At 45.7% G+C, this 5,706-nt stretch overlaps 1 protein-coding gene across 1 annotated transcript in view; it reads right to left on the bottom strand.

Annotated features, from left to right (window-relative positions):
- Nucleotides 1-1,997: 1,997 nt before the first annotated feature.
- The window catches only part of POU1F1 (POU class 1 homeobox 1), a 101,661-nt gene continuing 97,952 nt past the window's right edge, over nt 1,998-5,706 (bottom strand). Inside the window, exon 13 of the transcript XR_005602491.1 lies at nt 1,998-3,372. The gene's annotated coding sequence lies outside the window, so the exon portion shown is untranslated. The remainder of the gene's footprint in view (nt 3,373-5,706) is intronic.

The raw sequence follows: 5,706 nt of genomic DNA, 5'->3' as shown, positions 1-5,706 counted from the left end.
CTCCCGCTCCCCGGCGCGGGGCGGCCGCGGCCAGGCGCCGCGCAGCCCCGGCTGCCAGCGCATCTTCGGCGGCCGGCGCGCCCCGCGCCCGCACTTATAGCGCGGCGGGGCTGCGCGGGGCGCCCCGGCGGCCGCGGCGGCAGCGGCAGCGCCGGGAGGGCGGGGACGGCACCGCGCCCCGCCCGCCCGCCCGGTCCGCGGGCGCGCAGCACCTGCCCGGCCCCGCCCGCCGCTCCGAGCGCCCCGCGGATAACATTTATTGGCTCTCGGAGCGGGGCCCCCCTCGCTCCCGGCTGCGAGCGGGAAGCGCCCCGGTGCCGCTTTGCGGTCCGTGAGGGGCTCAGCCCAGCCTAAGCAGCGAGGGCTCCCTGGATAGGTGTCACCTGTATCAGCTCCCCAGGGATTTATCCTGGAAATTCATCTGGGAGGAAGGAGGAACCTACGTGTTCCATAGGAGGATGGATGCGCGTTGGATGCAGGTTGAACTGGCCCGGAATGTCTCTTCCCTCCCCACATTTGGTCCAAAATGTTTTTAAAAAAAAAAAAAAAAATTAAGTGCACTTCTCTACTTGAAAAAATATATGGAAAACTAGGATGTGGTTGTAATGACTTTATTTGTACTCAGATATATTCCTGGTCTTCCTCTGTGTCCACACTTCTGCCAGCGAGCTGCCCTACTGCAGTGCCACGCTTGGAAGCTTTCGATACCATTCCTCACATGGAAAAGACTATGCCTTGTTAGCATTATCCCAGCTTATGAGCCTGGGAAGGACTTACACGTGTTTGCTCTTTTATTCTTCTCATCAGGTCTAAAGTGAATTATTTGAAGTTTTTTTGGTTTTGTTTTTTTGGGTTTTTTTTTCACAAAATTTGTTTTGAAGTTTACCTACATTTAATAGCAGCCAGGAATTGAAGCCTTCAATCAAAAATTCTAAATTTATACTCTCTCCCTCTCTTTGTATATATATACACACACAATCACACACACACATCTCCTTGGCCAGAACAGTTAGATGAATACACAAGGTTAAAATAGCTCTGTCTGACCCCAGTAGGATTCCGTGTTTGTAGAAAGCGTTTGTCCAAAACATTCAATCCAGTACTTTGAACAAAGATCCAATTTCCTGCAGACATCTTTAGTTTCTTTTTTTTGTTTTGTGCATACAGATTTTAAGGTAGCTATATACTTTTTAAGTAGCACTCTGATAACCTGTTCCTGTTGTATTTTGGATATCTGTGTCAATGTGGATTTCCAGCTGAAGCACTCACCTTTGCAGTCACTCCGAAGCTTCTGCAAGGGTACAACGCACTTGCATATACCAAATGCGTGGGCTCCTGACCGGTTTCTTTGTCAAAACAGAAAATCCAAGTGCTGATTGCTATCTACAAATCTCTGCTCGATCTGGGCCCTATTAATTTGAGAAACCTCTTTCCCCTCATTACCTACTGCAGCAAGCCTAAGGCAGGACACCACCCCGCCAGCGGCGCTTACAGGAGCCGGAGGCCGCAGGCTGGCAACACCAAGCACCACCTTCTGAAGTTCGCTGTTCCTGGCCACGAGCCTGCTCCTGACCTGGAGGGCTTCACCGCAAGCACATGGCCAGGCTGCCTCCAGGCATTCCTCTGGCCGCCCTGTCTCCTGGCTCCCGGCCTCCTCGCCTCTGGACGACTGGCTGCTATCCACCCTCGCAGATCCTCCCCGGGAAGCTTGTGCCGCTTGCCGCAGAGGATTGTGAAACATGTTTCCTGGTTTAGGGGAGGTGTTGTTTAGCGCCGTTCTCTCTGAGGTGAAACGCTTTCAGATGCAATGACAACAAGGCCTGGTGTTGGTTTATAAAAAACGACATCTGAAAAACCCAAAAGAAAAGCCTCCTACGCTTAATAACAGTAAGAAAACAAGCCTGTAAAGTCACAAATAGAAACAAATTCTTTCAATGCCGATTGATCATTTCTAGGAGAAAATCCAGTATCGGTCCTTAAAGCAGAACAGACCGAAATAGAAAATGATTTATCGTTTATTATGTTAATGTGACACATTGAAGTGGGAGTACATTAGTGATCATTTTTCACCCAAGTACATGAGGCATTTGCAAGAGATTTATAAATGCACTAACACAGAGATCACTGTTTTCCACAAAATGCCAAAATTCTCCAATACTAGCACACGTTTCTTGTTACCAGATCCCGACAGAATTCCTATCAGAAGCCTTCGGGCATGGTACAGTGGCATGATGCATCATGTCAAAAAGCAGATCAGGACCATTATCAGGCAGATGTTTGACATGATGCATCATGTTACTCAGCCAGTGGCACACTGCCATTGCTCAAAAGGATTTTGACATGATACAGTGTGCCAATGCTGTAGCACAAAACCAGCATGTTCCAAAAATAGGGACAAATTCACCTCTGGCATAAGTAGAAGTAACTGCAGTGACTTCATTAGATTTGCATCTGCTTATGTCAACAGTGAGTTTGGCTCGTAATCTCAAATTTTTTATATAAAAGAGTGGTAGGTGGCTGCATTTTCAGGTATTTGTTATACTGTTTTCTACTCCCAGCATTCAACTATCATGAGACAGCTGGGGTGAAACCCCCACCTTTCTCAATTCCTTCCCCTCCACCCCACAAGAAGCAGCATCAAATTTCCATTTTTAACAGTGTAACAATACCTCAGAGTACGTAGAGGGCCACTCTTCTCAGAAACTTGGGAGGTTGTGAGTTTGGGAATTTCACAAGCAATAGGAATTTACAAAAAGGGAGAGAGAGGATCTCTGCTTTCTGCCTCCATACTATTTCTCAACAGTAGCTGCAAGTGCTGGGTGCACAACAGCAGCAAAATAAATTTTGAGTGGCAATTAGAGTAATAGTAAAAGAATGACATAAAAGAGCAGCAAGGATGAAATGTGAGATCTGATAAGATTTGGAGACTTCTTAAAAGGCATTGTAATTTATTGTTTTCCCCTTTCATCACTTTGGAATGAAAAGCACAGCTTGCTAATGCAGATGCATCACACTGACAAAAGGAGAGGAGGGGAACCAGCTAAGGTAGGGCTGGTGCGAGATCTTTACAGAAGAGAAACATCCTGGCTGTCTGCCACAGTCTGTTTCTTTAGTGAGGAAAAGAACTGGCTGGTTCTGTTTTAAATAAAGTTAATTCATCTTTGCTGTATGTTCTAGCTTCTTAAATCCATCAGGGTTTCTTGGATTCTTGGACCAGCTGAACTTCAGTGATGCTAAGAGTAATCAAAAGGAATAAAGACCAGAAGATCCTCAGAGAGCACTAAGTAAATACCACCACCAAACATGACTTGGTACAGCAGCTGTGTGGGTTGTAACATCAAGGGAAAATGGCTTGTCTGGTACACTGGAGATCTGGAGGAGAGAAGAAGAGCATAGCAACGTGGTAAAGCAATCTGCACAGGCTCTTCAAGCATTCATTTACTTGTCTGCTTTGAGATGAGCTTTACTGTTGGATTTAGAGGTGCTCACCGCTTCCACAGATCAGAAGACTTATCTAGAGGCCTAAATAAGTTCTGGAAACAGCTGCAAGCATCTCAAACGTTTTGAACAATATTAGCAAGAAGTAAGGGTCTTTCCCCTCCCTTCTCACTGCCATACAATTATTCCCAAATCTTTCTTTGAGGAGACAGCTCTGTACAGTGAGCATTCCCCCAGAGATTACAGCCACCAAAACAACCACTCCACTGCTGTATCCCCATTCCTCCTGGTTTCACCCTCTGCTGGCATTCTATAAATATTTAAATCACTGGAAACCACACTCTAGCTAGCTGTGGCTGGTGCTTACAGGCAAAGCCCCTTGGCTTTGCTGTTATGGCCCATTCGACAGCCAAAAACTGTAACACGTTGGTTTTTCCTAAAGGAGACCAAATTGGAAGATACACATGGCATCCCAAGGAAATACACACCAGGCATTACCTATGCCTTATGTATAAAGGAATAGGAAGGCTAAAAACAATATTTGTTCACAGCTTGCTGGGAATTCTCTGACGAGATGGACAGTGTTTTGGTTTTTTTTTTTCAAGAAGTCAACTTTGATGAAATAGCTTATTTTTGTGGGGAACAATCAATCTTGAAAAAAGCACTCTGCAAAGCAAGTTAAGTTTCTGGTGAAATCTGCCACCACAAAAATGTCTAAAGATTTCCCACCAAACTACATTGTACTGAGTATCCCAGCTGGGAAGTTTATCTTGACCTCAAGACTCAGGGAGTGCTAGGCACGTTCCTGTAAAGCTATAATGCCATCACCACTGGGATCTACACTTCCAGCTGATCCACTGCAAATCCCAGAAGAGCAGAAGGCAACAGAGAGCTCAAACACTCCTGGGCTGAGCTCTGTCTTTCCCCATTCCCTGGGGAGGAAGCACAAGCTGGAAGCAGGCAGGCACTTGCTTTCATTTCTGAAGGAAAGGAATGGAAACAGCCTGCCCCAAACACCTGAGGAGGAGAGAAGGATGAGAGTTACCTCCATTCTGGAGGACAATGCTTCTCTCTGTACATATTTATATTTCTCCAATTTGAAGCAATACAGAAATTGAAGGGTTGAGTGTTTAAAGCAAAGTGTTCCATTCACACAATGCAATTTTAATTCATACAGTGCCTTGTGAGTACAGGAAACAGGCTTAACATTTTCCTTAGACTTGCAGCCATACACCCTCACCACTAAGGTTTTGACCCCACTGGAATAGGAGGCAGCACCTCATGTGTGGCAAATACATTACCCTGAGATTTTTAAGACCTCTTGGTTCAAAAAGCAGCAAACCACTGGCCAAAGCTATGGTCATGAGATGCACCATAGTCTCTCCACAGAATGTGAGGATCTGGACACCTCTCTGGTCATCTCTTTCATATTTTGTAATAAAACCAAAGCTGCAGTGCCAATTACAGCAAATATCTTTCTTCAAACCACTAACAGCTTTCACATCTCATGCCTGTAATCTTCAGCAAATAGATCAAGGACTGTTATTCATTTTAATGCCTGAATGCATTATATTTATTCTTGTTATAATATGTTCTGTTACCACAGAAAATGTTTGGCTCCCAAAGAAAAAGAGGGAATTGTGTCAAAAGTCCAAATTCTTCCTTGAAATGCAAACATTTTTAATGGCTTTAATGGAAGATATGCATTGGAATCCCAGGGCACAATCTGGCACTGAAATCCTCCATCTAAACTGGAATTTTTCACCATGTCTTTTTCATAATCTATTATTAAGCATGTTTCCATCTCAGCAGTTGAAATTTGGGGCCCTGTTGCATCTAAGAGGGAAGTGCAAAGCAGCTGGGAAGTAACTGTAAAGGAGAAGCAGAAAACATATTGAAGCCCTCATATGCTGGACAATGCTGTTCTCTTCCATCCTTCTCCTCACAGGAACAAAAAGCACATTGGGGTGATCCCACAAACTTCCAGCTGGAACAGTAGCAGCATCTGACCCAGTGCAGGGCGGCTTCAGTGCTGTTCCCAGTCACCCCGAGGGTTTCTTTGGTCCCTAACTGGCCACAGATTGAGCACAGATTCCCTCCCTGCTTCCCCTGTGAAGCTCTCAGGCTGCAGCAAAAGTGGTGAATGTGGAGCAACAGAGGGTGAAGCCCAGCAGCTCCTGGCAAGTGAAAAGCCTGGGAGAACTGGTTTTCTTGTTCTGTAGCCCTGGTGACCAGTTCATGAGCACTGACTGACACCTGGCTCTGACA

The sequence above is a fragment of the Corvus cornix genome, chromosome 1 (genome assembly GCF_000738735.6).
Source record: "Corvus cornix cornix isolate S_Up_H32 chromosome 1, ASM73873v5, whole genome shotgun sequence".
NCBI lineage: Eukaryota > Metazoa > Chordata > Aves > Passeriformes > Corvidae > Corvus > Corvus cornix.
This window is presented reverse-complemented; position numbering and strand designations above follow the sequence as displayed.